General features: G+C 36.7%; 1 protein-coding gene across 1 annotated transcript in view; it reads left to right on the top strand.

The window, feature by feature from the left end:
• Window positions 1–13,728, top strand: part of LOC139443969 (glutamate receptor ionotropic, delta-1-like) — a 33,724-nt gene that overhangs the window by 4,775 nt on the left and 15,221 nt on the right. The window contains exon 2 of the mRNA XM_071224858.1: window positions 10,550–10,657. The gene's annotated coding sequence lies outside the window, so the exon portion shown is untranslated. The remainder of the gene's footprint in view (window positions 1–10,549; window positions 10,658–13,728) is intronic.

Here is a 13,728-nt window from a genome sequence, read left to right as displayed (position 1 = left end):
TATCTGCCAACATATAAAACTGTCTTGCCGGGGTTCTGGACACGATGCTTTGATTCTGTTTGTCCATAATAACTGAATATAGAAAAACAACAGCGTGAGTGAGTATTGTTTTACGCCACTTTTAGCAATATTCGAGCAATATCACGGCGGGGAACTAAAGAAATGGGCTTCATACAATGTACCCATTGATCTTTAACTACTAGGCTACTCCACCGCCCCGAAAAAGAAAACAATGAAAATTTATTTGTTTATTCCAGTGTGATAAGATGGTACATATCACACTATTTATTCAGTGACTAACAGGTTATTAGGGATTATTCTATGGTGGGACATTTCCTATTAGGGGCATTCCTAGGTCAATAACATGTCACCTTCCAATGAAATGTCAACAAACGTTGATACACATAGACATAGGCATCTTTCCTTTCACGGAACGGTGTGCGAATGCAGGTATTCGTGTATATTTTGCACATATTTCCAATATTTACGTTACCACATGTCTAATATGTACAGTCTAATATTTATTTGTATCTCCACTATGACCTCCCTAAACGTCACTGACGTCACTGAAAATTGATTCCAACATGACAATGACACGACAATTCCCTATCAAGCCAACAATCAAAGGAGTACTTCAATATCTTAGACTGATTCATATGTGTAAACACATTCTCTTAATAATTCGATAACAGTTTATAATGACCTGGATCAACAATGACCATCTCGATCAGGTAACGTGGAACTGGTTTCCTAATTCTAGAGATATCATAACCATTGTAATAATATGACACGTTTTCCTCTTCGTCGTATGAATTGGATGTATATAACACAAACGGTTTTGGTTGTCATAAATCCGGTTTAACTGACAGTGTAAATTGTAGCTTATAGTCAATTTAAATTGTCTTCCGGGCTGATACGACATTCAGTTGACATGTATACCAGGATGTGTCCTGTCGTATTTGTTGGTTTCATTCTATTTTTTCGAATACAGGTAACGTGCACCTGTACTATTTGTTGACTGTAATCAGAACCAATAATATAAAAGATTTCTTTAATTTCTGGTTTGATAGGACCAACACATACATCGTTCCAAAACCTACCTCATTTTTAAAAAGAATCACAGTACTATTTATTAATCCACAATGGCAAGAAAGTAGAAACTTCACAAGACCAAATAGCGTCCATTCCAATTTGGAATGAACGTTGGAATGCTTTGGAAAGATCGATCATTCCAAACTTTCCAAAGCTTGGAAAGATCGATCTTTCCAAAAAATCCAAAATTGGAATGGCAACATTTCCAAACATATTTCCAACATTGGAAATGTTTGGAATGACTTGGAATGGTTTGGAATGGTTTGGAATTGTTTGGAATTGTTTGGAAATATGGTTAGAAGGAACAAGTTAAAATATGTTTTATCAGTAATTTGAACAATAAAAAGACAATGAATTAGGGGCTTTAGGGTTGCTTATATAGTAATTTTGAGATTTGGAAAGAATGCCAAGAGTGGGTGGGGGACGAACTAAGGGAGCTGTGTGTGTTGGGTGGTTGTTAGATAAGGTAGTTTTGGTTTTATGATTTTATTTGGGGTTTAAATGCGACTAATTAGTCCTGTTTTAATTAGGTATAAACCTAAGGCTTTGAATTTTTCTAATTTATTTTGTGGATTTAGTATTGATTCTAGTGTAATTCCGGTTTTAAAATTTAGGGTGGTCGGTAGTGTTGTTCGGTGTGTTTGGTAGCGTGTGCAGTGAATGAGTACGTGTTCTGGTGTTTCTTGTTGTTTGCAATGTGGGCAGTTTCCTGTTGTGTGTAGATTAGCTATTTTACGGTGATTATTTAGTTTGGTGTGGCCTGTTTGTAGTTTAGTAATTATTCTGTCGATTTTTTTGGATGGGTGTAGTATTTTTGGTTTATTTAGGGGTTTTTTTTAGTACTTTCCTGATTTTGGCTATTTAAGTTTTGGTATATATTTTGCCATTTTTTATTGATTTTTTGTTAAGTGAGACTTTTGATTTCTGATTTTGAGCTGGGTAAGTTTAAGCTTATTTCTGGGAGTTAAAGGGATAATTTTGCTGTTTTATCTGCCTTTTCCTTTCCAAAGATACCTACGTGGGCGGGGGTCCAAATGAACTGCCCTAGTTAAGTTGTTTGAGCTATTGAGTATTTGATTTATTAGTTTGGTGTGGTTTTTAGTATTTTTTTTAGAGGGGTGTAGGATTTTAGGTTTGGCTAATGGTTTTCTGAGCACTTTGTTGATTTGGCTATTTGAGTTTTGATATTGATTACGCCATTTTGGGGTTATTTTTTGTTTGTTTACACTTTTAATTTCTGATTTTGAGATGGGTAGGTTTAGGCTTATTTCTGGTATTTTAAGAGATAATTTAGCTGCTGTATCGGCGCTTTCGTTGCCGTAAATTCCTACGTGGGCGGGGTCCACAAGAAGGTTATTTGTTTGCCTGCTTTTGCTAGGTCGTTGGAGCTTTTAAGTATTTGGTTTATTAATTTAGGTCGTTTTGGGGTATTTTAGTTGTGGAGGGCTTGTAGTCCACTAAGGGAGTCGGTGAGAATTAGGATGTTATTGTTGTTTTTAGATTGTTGGTTATGCAGGGCTGAGGCCATGCCCATAAGTTCGGCCGTGAATATAGATTGGTGGTTAGGGAGTCGGTAAGATTGTGTGGATATAACTGGTTGTGTGGTATGGACTCCGAAGCCTGTGTGGTTGGAGATCGGGTCTGAAGATCCGTCAGTGTATATGTGACATCCATTTGGCCAATTTTCGTGTATGTATGCAAGTGTGGTGGTTTTAGCTATGTTTGGGTCGGTTTGTTTATTTATTTGGTTAGCTAGCGTTGTATCTATTTTGGGTATTTTGAGTTTAAGGGTGAAGATATTTGATTTTTTGCAGTTTTGTTTAAGATTTTGAGTTTGGTGTTCATTGAGGTAGTTAGTTATTCTTTGGGATATTGGGGTGAGTAAGGGGTGTTTGCGAGCTAGAGTTTGGTATCTTGGGCTAATGTTTTGGTTAATTATGAGACAACTGACTGATATAGAAGATTTAACTTGCGCTTTCCGACTGTAGCGTATTTCGCACACGGGCCTGGCCAGACCATTTAGTGTATTCCGAAAAGGGTGAAAGTGGTGTGTGCAACCCAAGAGGGGGATTTTAGGGGTTGCTTAATTATATTGAATTTTTAGAATTTTTAAATTTGGAATAAATGCCGAGGTGGGTGGAGGAGGGAACTAAGGGAGCCGGGTGAGGTGGGTGTTTGTATGTTTATTGGATTTTTGATTGGTAGATTAATTAGTTTTTAGATGCGCTTAATTAGGTCTGTTTTGATTAGGAATACGCCTAGGGCCTTGAAGTTTTCTAGTTTATTTTGAGGGTTTAGTATTTCATCTAGAGTAGGAACCTTATTTAGATTGAGGGTGGTTTGTAGTGTGGTTCAGTGTGTTTTGTAGTGGGTGCAGTGGATGAGTGCGTGTTCTGTGGTTTCGGGTTGTTTGCAGTGGGGGCAGTTGCCTGTGGTGAGCCTTTAAAGTTTTTTTAGGTGATTATTTAGGTTAGTGTGTCCTGTTCGGAGTTTTGTAATTGATCTGTCAATTTTTTTTGAGGGGTGTAGGATTTTAGGTTTGGCTAGTGGTTTTCTGGAGAGACAACTAATAGGTCTCAAGATTAAGTATTCGGCTGGATGACAGCTGCCATTTAATTACAAAACAGACAGTCGTCTAGACGGCTCACATGTAAGTGCGCCGACATGTGCCTAAGATCATAAAATGGACAATCTTTGGTAACATCTAATTTATTGTTGTCTCACACCAGAGCTGTGAATAATTCTGTTCATTGAACAAATGGAATTCAGGAAGTTATCAATAATTGTTTTACTTAACATAAGATAAGATAAGTTGTTTACAACATAATATTATGATGTCAGGACGTACTACAGTCAAAACCATATATTTTAAAATCAATTTAATGACAGACTATGATTTCCAAGTCCCGATTAGCAAATCAATGAGGTATCAGTTTCACCACATGTGCACAGACCGCCTATACTTATATATATATTTTTCATAACTATTCTCCAGTTAAAGTCCTATCCTCTTATCAAAACATCTTTGAGAGTGATCATCATTAACGAAACTCATTCTCGTCAAAGAATACAGAACAAATGAAGAATCAGATGCATACATTTATTGCCATGCTTCATTCATCACGAAGTAGATTTACATACATTTGTGAATAGCACTTAAACTGTGATAATGAATTTTACCATTGTCCATATTATATTATAAATATTAACCATAATATGGATTTCCGAATATATAAACGACTCCAAACGTTGATATTTCAGACAAAAACAAAGTCAGCTGTCTTTTAACGTTCAGGGGAAAAGGGTTTGCTTTCACAATTGAACATTTGTTTTCACCAAAGGACAATCAATCAAGCCCAAAACAGTAAAAATACACATACATGGTTAGCGACCGTCATTGTACACCGAGGGGTGTGTGTGTGTGGGGGGGGGGGGGGGGGGGGGGGGGGGGGGGAATTCGTCTGCTCTAAGTGCCTTCACAAAAACATTCCAGCCCTTAATTACCGAGGCAGCTGTGACGTAGTAGCATTACACTCGCTGCGTTTGCGGCATATAAGATGTGTAATCTGTGGAGTGACTAAAGTAATATTACGGCTGAAATCTTACTTGCATGGTTGTTTAAATAGAAAACTTACGGTTTAAAAACACAATTGTTCTTATATAACGTTTTTAGGTTTGGTTTATAAATACAAGAGAAGATTTTTTTATACATATAACACTGGTCGAAAATACAGCTCAACAATAGAAAAATAAATATAGGAGTTGTGAATAGTGACAAATTTTAATTACATCACCTTTTCAATAATTATTGATTGAATCCGTCAAACAACTGTCAAACCATTTATTGCCATGTACGTACATGTACACAGGAAGTCGGCGTTGTCGGAGGCTCAAGGTAAATAAACATCGTGGTTTAATGACGGGAGATCAGACGAACCGTGAATCAGGGGCACGCGATGTAATTACACCTAAAGGTGGTAGAACCAGGGTATTGTCTCTTGGACTGGCTAATTGACCGTCCGTATAATTGGTAAATATATTCGTTTTGACACCCGTGTTTCATGCGCATTCCCGGTTCATAAGCAGAATACAGTGATCAGCGGAGCGTGAACAACATGGATGCCGCCTTTCGGCCGTACCGAACAGTCAAGCTGCGATCTCGGAACTGAATCCAACTGCAAACGGAGACAAGATTACTTCCCTTACCCAAACATGATCGTTGCTCAGAAATGTTCAAATCTATCTTCAGTAAATCATGAAATTAATGCGAGCTTGACATTTATGCGAAAAATGCGATCGTCAGTCCCTCTGATTATTTTAATATGTTTCATTTCATCATGATAGAAAAGTTAGTCACTTATAAGGTTACCACGTTGAAAATGGAAACGATCGTTAACAAAAATAACAAAATGTATTCTCTCATCACTCAGCCTAACAGTGATATAACTGCAAATTAAACAATCAAGTACGCTAAAGTATCGCACATGGTGGGTGGAGGACCAGGGGCACTTTGAGTTTGACAGGTGTCATCAACTGGTCAAGTAACATCACGGTGTGTATATTCACGTTGATTGGACAGTCTAGACTGGCGCCAACTAATCATGACGGCGTCTTCAGAACAGAACAGAACTTTATTTCTCCCAGGTTTAGGCTTACGTGGATAAGGGAAAATTTTGTTTAAGTGATAACACATTTGTAATTCAATCTAATATACTTTCCTTGTTGATTATCTGGCTGCGGTCGTAGATCCGGATGTATTTAAATATGCTCAGTATATATACAGGGTTTATTGTTATACTATTAGGATTAATAGATACAACTGAGTATTTATACCCTTGATCATAAAGTTAGTCACTACTTTCACACTTTGATTTGTATGATTTGGGTTATGATTAAATTGACAAAATAAGAAATCATTCCGTGTATATGTGTATTATATATTGTACCCCAATACGTAATTAAATTGTGTATAAATAAGGACACTAGGTTAATTACTGTAATTGATTATTTGATAAACATATTCACATTTAGTTGTGTGATATGTCACAGAGGTAAAGCTAATTCATAACAACTAATTGTACCATTTATTTGGTTTCTATCTTTTATATGAAACAAATGCTATAACATGGGGTGATAAACTTCATTGGCAATAGACGTAGCATATAATTGTCCACATGAACAGTCTACTCTGTTCCAGATATGTTTATTCATTTTGTCAGCATTTAAATCGTTGCATTCCTGGCTCAATGATTCATTTGACGAAATCTTGTTCCCTGTTTTGAATTACCGTCAGATAGTTCCAGAACAATTATAAAATTTTCAGCCCTATGTGTTGCGCATAATTCCGAGATAATTCGAAGTTCATATTCTTGTACGAACACTTATCAAAATTCATTTATACCTAGTACTATTATGAACATATGTATATTAGTTCAACTTATAATAATGAGGCCCTCTATATTCTGGAAACGGTCTTTGTTCTACGACAACCGTAAGTCGGTATGGGAAAACAAAATATTTGTTTAATTGTTCAAAGTTCAAAGTCAATGTCATATGATTATAGACAAGGAAGATAAGAAATTAAATATAAAGAGTAGCCACTTTAAATGACAGAATTTCTTTTAGTTAAATTTGCTCATGATTTGGTCTTTTCGTGGTACATAGTGCCAAAATACTCTTAATTATTTACTTTCATGTCATTACTAATCTCACATAAGGTCAAAAGTTGTACAACTTTTAACAGATATGATTATGACATGTTGTATCCAAACATATCCAAACATATCCAAACATTTCCAAACATTTCCAAACAAATCCAAACAAAATTAATCCAAACAAATCCAAACAAATCCAAGCTTGGAAATATGACCTTTCCAAATATTGGAATGGTCATATTTCCAATTGGAATGGTGGTATTTCCAAGTTTTGGATTTTTTGGAATGGATGATATTTTGTCCAGTGCTTCATTCATAAGCATTTATCATCTAGATTTGATGTATCGAATAACGCCACGTTGTATGCCAATAAAGTCGTAAGAAAGTATCGTACGTCTACGATATCGTAAGTAGTCTACGCCCACAACTTGATAAGTAAGTGTCGTACAACATCGCATGTATCTTATGCCTACAATATCGTAGGTAAGCAGCGTACTTCTACAATATCTTAAGTGAGCATCGTACTTTTACAATATCTGAAAGTTAGCATCGTACTCCAACAATGTCGTATGTATCGTACGCCTACAATATCTTATGTAAGCAATAGTACTTCTACGAAATCTTCAGTAAGTATCGTACGCCTACGATATCGTAAGTAAATGTTAATATCGTACGCCTACAATATCATGTAAGGTGTTGAACGAAGTGTAAGTAGCAACTCACCCAGTGTTGGAGGAAAGGCTTGTATACTTGCCACTAGCGCTAGTAGCACCAGGTTCACCATCATTATCATGTATTTCAAAACCACCCTGTGTAATCATTGGAGGTGTCCTCCCGCGTGTGATGATACACGCCGCAAAACGTAGACCACATTGGGTTTCTTAAAGGTTTGCGCACGACATCGGTGTCTGAATCGATTATCGACATGGCAAATACGTGTGACGTTGTTCTCATCGGTCCCTTCTCATCCCATGGCCAACAAGAACGTAAATGTATTTTACTAAATGACTGGTGCTTAACGGTTATAAAAACACTATTTTTTGAAATCTTGAATTACATGTACCAACTATAGCCAAGCAGGTGATGAGTTGATTTCAAGAATCGATGTAATATCCCCACTGTAGAGACGCTTTATCGTAAATTAAACATTACAGCGGTTTGAGGTATTTGCAGGCGCCTTGTGAACAGCATTGTTTGCTCATATCATTCACGCTAGGAGCACAATTGATTTTCTCATGATTATCGTGGATGATGTGTGATAGAAGGATGTGTTACCATGGCTTAGAACGGCTGACTGTTTTCTGGCATTGCTCTTTTAGCAACACAAACAATGATATATTGTCACAGTCTCTCTCCACTCTCAAATAATATAGGCCAGAAAACATACTTGATGTTCATTAGAGAATTCGTTGATCATACACTATCATATCATAGCAGCCATGATTTGAGAGTGAATATAGTTTTACTCCGCTTTTGTTAATGCATCACACTCGGGACACCTGGAGAGGGATGAAACAAATCGAATCCTGAATATGGGCTTGACATGCGATTGAATCATAAACACATGATAATGATATAGTCGAACTATTACACACAGAGAGTGAGGGAGAGAGAGCTCAAAGGCTCAATACAACACGTCTTCAATTATTTGTAAGGAAAGACGTAACCCTAATCCTAAACCTAACCCTTTGGATAGAGTGACAGTTGAGCTGCTTTTTCCGGGTACAGAATGCACTCATATGTAGACACCGGTGTGTAAATCATATCATTGCAATCCTCAAGATCATGCAAATGAAGTTTCATTTTATACGGACTATACACAAATCTGATTCCTACCTGATGGGGAATGTGTGTCGAAGTGTTGATAGTATATTACATCCAGATCCAAATAACAGTTTTCAGCGTGGGTCAGTGGTAGAATACACAAACTGAAAAAGAAGTAAACCTAATGGAATAAGCCCATTCTGTCCCGGTCAAAATGTCATCCAAAATCTGGCTATCCTACCTGAAACATTTGACAAAGCCTCAAATAACAGTATATGTAGGCATCACAACATTATTTGTTTGATCAATGGACTTGGTATAATTTGCGTATTATGCCATTCATAGGGCAAATGAGCCTGAAATCTGCTAAAATAAGTTGCACGCTTCAGTATTATCATATTTGACTTCAGACATGTCCATTACTTTTTTGGAAGTGGAATTAATGCCATGCGGATTCTTTAAAAAATATTTTCTTGATGTTTTGCTTTATCAGAGAAGATACAAATTCAAGTATGTCAAGACCGTTGATGTTTCAATGGAACATATTTTACAGAATCTATGGAAACTAAACGTCTCATCCATGATACATTACCACTATTCAATGGAACATTAAATCGGACTCCATAATATTTTGCCCACTACCAATCCACGTCTTGGTATGCAATGACGTGTTTGAAACGGGGACAATTTAGGATAATACTTAACTCTTAAAATTCACTTTTCAGCAAGGCTGTCCTTACTTCAATATTTGTGAAATATAATATGCTCAACCCCCATGTGTAATAAATTATAGTTTTGCCCTGAACTGCTAGGATGTTTATTATTTAAGGGTAAAACATACTCTAATACACTACACATGCCAAATACGCCAAATTAGAAACTAACCTTGTGTTTAATGGCGATCCGTCTAAATTCAATTCAGTGACAATTGTCACAATTTATCTGATACATCTGTGGCTGTGTTTCCTTGTCACGCCTGTCAACGCCAGGATGGGTTTTATCAGACTCATCGGAAGACATACGGAAGTACTCGGCTCCAGTATCATCTTGTGACACATTAAAGGAGTCGTCAGGTAAACCTCAGAGTACCAGCGCTCTCTTCATTTCCTTGACCACACCGACAAAGACATGGTTTGCTGAAGTGCTGATAAAGCGCCAGTAAAATTAATTTTTGGTTATAATTTCGCTACCTTAAGATATTCTCAATTGAAACTCAAACATATGATAAAATCAAATGAGAGGTATAGTTTCTTTTGCCCCTCAGTTTATAATTTTAACAAAAAAATATCATATTCACATTTATTATATGCATACATCATCAGAAGGAACACATATTTTTTAAATGTTCTTGGTCGTTCGATTGACAAAACATTGATGACAGGTGCGTGTTTAATCACGAAGGAGTTACCCCGTGTGTAATTTGATCACGTTCCGCAATTTCTTAAATATTAAATTCAACGGATATTTATCTGTTTACTTTATGTTCATAAAAAACCTAACATAAACCAAACGTGACATATACCCAAACTGTTTGACGTATCTTATTCGATTATATCCTGAAAATAGAAGTATAATACTGAGACAAATTTAAGAGAACAATCACATTCTAATGAAACACGTACACATGTACACGTCCGATATTTAGAAAATATTTTTTTCGTTTTGAGTATTTAATTTATGTAATATTGATGTCTTAAATGTTTGTGTCATTTTCTATCATTAGAAAGACATTATTTACATGGTTAAAGCAGTAATGAAATAGAATTATTGATGATAAGGCTACCACTCCATTTATCATGGTGCAATACGAGCCAAATTGCACTTTGTGGTGAATGCGTGATCTTGGGAGTAACGTCAAAGTTAGACAGCGCCATCCATTTCGTGATAATTACTTCCTTATGATGTAGTGCAATATCACCATTGGTTATGATTTAGGATGACGTACCTTAACGTATAAAGTTTAGTGTCGATATTTGTGTTTCAATAGATTGGTTAATGGTGATGATAATAATACGGAAATATATTGTCGTACTCCACAGCAAATTGTCACCAAATGAGCCGAGTTAGAATGGACAAGCGTGTGTGCGAGTGTACACATCTCTGGCTTCTTTAGACGTCATAGAGGAAGTCGATGGTCGTCATTTATGGTAAGCCGTATTTTATATTATAAGCTTACAAATCAATTTGAAATATATTTTTGTTGCTCAAATCTTGGGCAATATTTTGCGAGCTTCACAGTTTCCGTGAGGCTGTTAAAAATATAAGACTTAAACGCCAGAAAATAATAAGGCCCGATTATCCGACGACAGATTCCATTGGGCGTAAAAGGAAAAATCACAGTCAAAATTATATGTATGGATCACTGAAAATCAGGGTTATGCGCAAAACACCCAAACACTGCAGCCTCTTGCATTACCTAGATTGTCAGAAGGAATGTATACCTGGTAGCAAACCCGGGTACTCTCCCAATGTCAGTTAGCGGATTTGGGAGGTACCAAACCTAAGGCATCGAAAGCAATGGGGAGTCGGACAACTTGGTACTTGGGATGCAAGGGTGACATTTCGACAGCGAGGTCCGCATATTTGTGATGTTTTTCTTATCTTATCTTATTGAAATGTGCTTTGTAAAATTAACTCGGCATCCAGAGGGTTAAATCCCCTAACGTCAAAATAATGAATTGATGAAACCAATATTCGCCATGATATAGAAACACTAATTTCCCGTGCATTGACAGACCTATTCATTTCAGAAAGAGGCAATTAATACACCTCAGTTAGATTAACTGCCTGTAGTCCAGAAGCAAACTCAATTGCTATCTTTGTTCAGGCGTATGATGAACCGACATTAATGTTTCTATAGCATAGATTGTCACTATATCTAAGCTAGCACACGCTCTCCAGTACTAATTACCGTCTCGGGGACGGACTATAGTGCCATGTATCTTACGTGGATATGGAATTGGACATTTGGTTTCATTCTGATTGGAGCGGTGGCCAAGCCCAATGGTTAAAGCCCAGGTATTGTTGGAATATTGTTAAAAGCGGCGTAAAACCATACTTACTCACTGAGATTCTGATTCTTTCTCTTGAATGTAATTTAAAACACACGGTTTTTATATTTCATTTCCTAGGTTTGTTATCATCTGTGCTATCCCTCTATTGCTATTAATAGTTTGTTTATTGTCTCAGAAAGAATTTAATCATGAATTAACATCAGTGTCCATAAAAGGTACCTGTCTTTTCTTGCAAGCTACTGAAAATAAAACCTAGGAACCCCAAATAGCGAGCTTAATTGGCCATCTCATGATGCATAAAATTGTTATTAAGCTCTCAAATATGATATTTCGAAACTGGATTTCCCGCTAAAGGTGTCAGTAGATTATAAATGTCTGATTTCTGATTTCATGAATCACTGTAACATTTGTTTTCTCTCTGTTACCAGATTTTTCATGGATTCTCAAATCTTTTGGCTAGTAAAAACGTATAGATAGAATAGATCCCCAGCAACCCCAGCGACTAAACGGACCGAGACCTTGGGTGACTTGGATCGTTGCTCATAGTATCAACCACTGGATTATCTGGCCCAGTCTCCATTAATTACAAGCTGTCGTCATTTAAAGAGATAACGTGAAATTTCTCATCGTTTGTACCTAACAAAGAAAACGTCCAAAACGCAACACAATATCAACATAAAAACAGTGCCAACTTGCACAAAGAGATCCAAGTGCTACAACTATTGTAAGCCTATGTTAAAGTATGGGAGTTACGATCATCTTGGCACTAAGATCGCTTTGTGCAAGTGGGCCCAGGACATGAGATGAAAGAACGTTTCTAATGTAAAACCTTTTGTTACATAAGACAGATACATCCTTGCTGTACAGCTTCATACCGCTATAATTTAGTGATTTCATTCTGAACATTGGACATGTTGACAAGATCATGAATTCCTAACACAGCCAATCTACAAATATTACATTTAAACCGAGACGATACATGTATATTATATAACGAGAGGACTGACGAAATATCTCTCAATATTCATTACTGATTTAAATTTCCCATATAATTTTGATTTGTGAGAAAAGTTCACAGCATGATCCCAGTGGAGCCAAAGACAATTATATAACTTTGTTTAAAAGACTTTTGCATCCTAAATACTCCTGTCATACCACGCCGAATATATAGTGAAAGAAATCAGTATATCTGAGATTTGATCATGTATAGAACAGTCACCTGTGGTAAGGGTAATCTACAAGTATCTAAGCGGAGGAAGCTAAACAAGTATTTGACACATATAATGCAATGACTCTCCAATACATTCGTGAAATCCTATCACTTTGTTGGTGTTCTCACCTCAATACAGTAATTTGAGCAGTAAAACAACATTGAACTTTAGTCCAAGAGGGGGCACGGATGGCCCAGTCGTCTAAGGCGCTGCGATTCGCTGCGCAGAGTTGCGTCCCTTGGGCACGCCAGAAACCTATGATTGTGGGTTCGCCCCGATTATGTTTCTAGGTTTGTCAGCACCATACACATGCTCGTGTGTTTCACCGAAGTGGTAAACGTCTAAGACATGCATCACTTCGGGCTTTCCTCCCACATTAAGCTGACACGCCGTGATATAACTGGAATACTGTTAAAAGCGGCGTTAAACCCAACTCACTCACTCACTCACTTCTTAGTCCAAGAAAGTGTAGGAGTAAACAAAACACCCAAATATCTATAGACATTGACTACATCAATTATTTCGCCCTTGAAATACCACTTCTCATATTGGCGAAGACGTCCTCTAGTTTGGCAACATTTACAGGGAGACACAAATATAGTGCAATAGCACTTGATCATGAACACGTGACTTTTAGTAAAACGAACATTGAGTCTCATATTTGATAAGCATATAACGTCCGTGTTTTCACAAGCCCCCTCATTGCTTTCTGTTATCAAACACCCACGTAACAAAATGCAGTAGTCCGCAATACATCAATATGTAAGATAATTTCAAAGAACATGTCTTTGTGTTTAATAATAATAATAATAATAATAATAATAATAATAATAATATCCACCAATGGTACGATCCGGAATATGTAGAGAGCGTCATGGAAAATGATAAATACAAAATTCTTTGGAATAGGCCCATTAACAGCCTCAGACGTATCCAGGCCAACAGACCTGATCTTGTCCTTTTTGATAAATCCAATAAAAACTTTGAATTTTC

The sequence above is a fragment of the Haliotis cracherodii genome, unplaced genomic scaffold, assembly GCF_022045235.1.
Source record: "Haliotis cracherodii isolate W230 unplaced genomic scaffold, xgHalCrac1.p SCAF_5, whole genome shotgun sequence".
Classification (NCBI taxonomy): domain Eukaryota; kingdom Metazoa; phylum Mollusca; class Gastropoda; order Lepetellida; family Haliotidae; genus Haliotis; species Haliotis cracherodii.
Note: the sequence above shows the minus strand (reverse complement) of the source record. Positions and strands in the feature narration are given on the sequence as shown.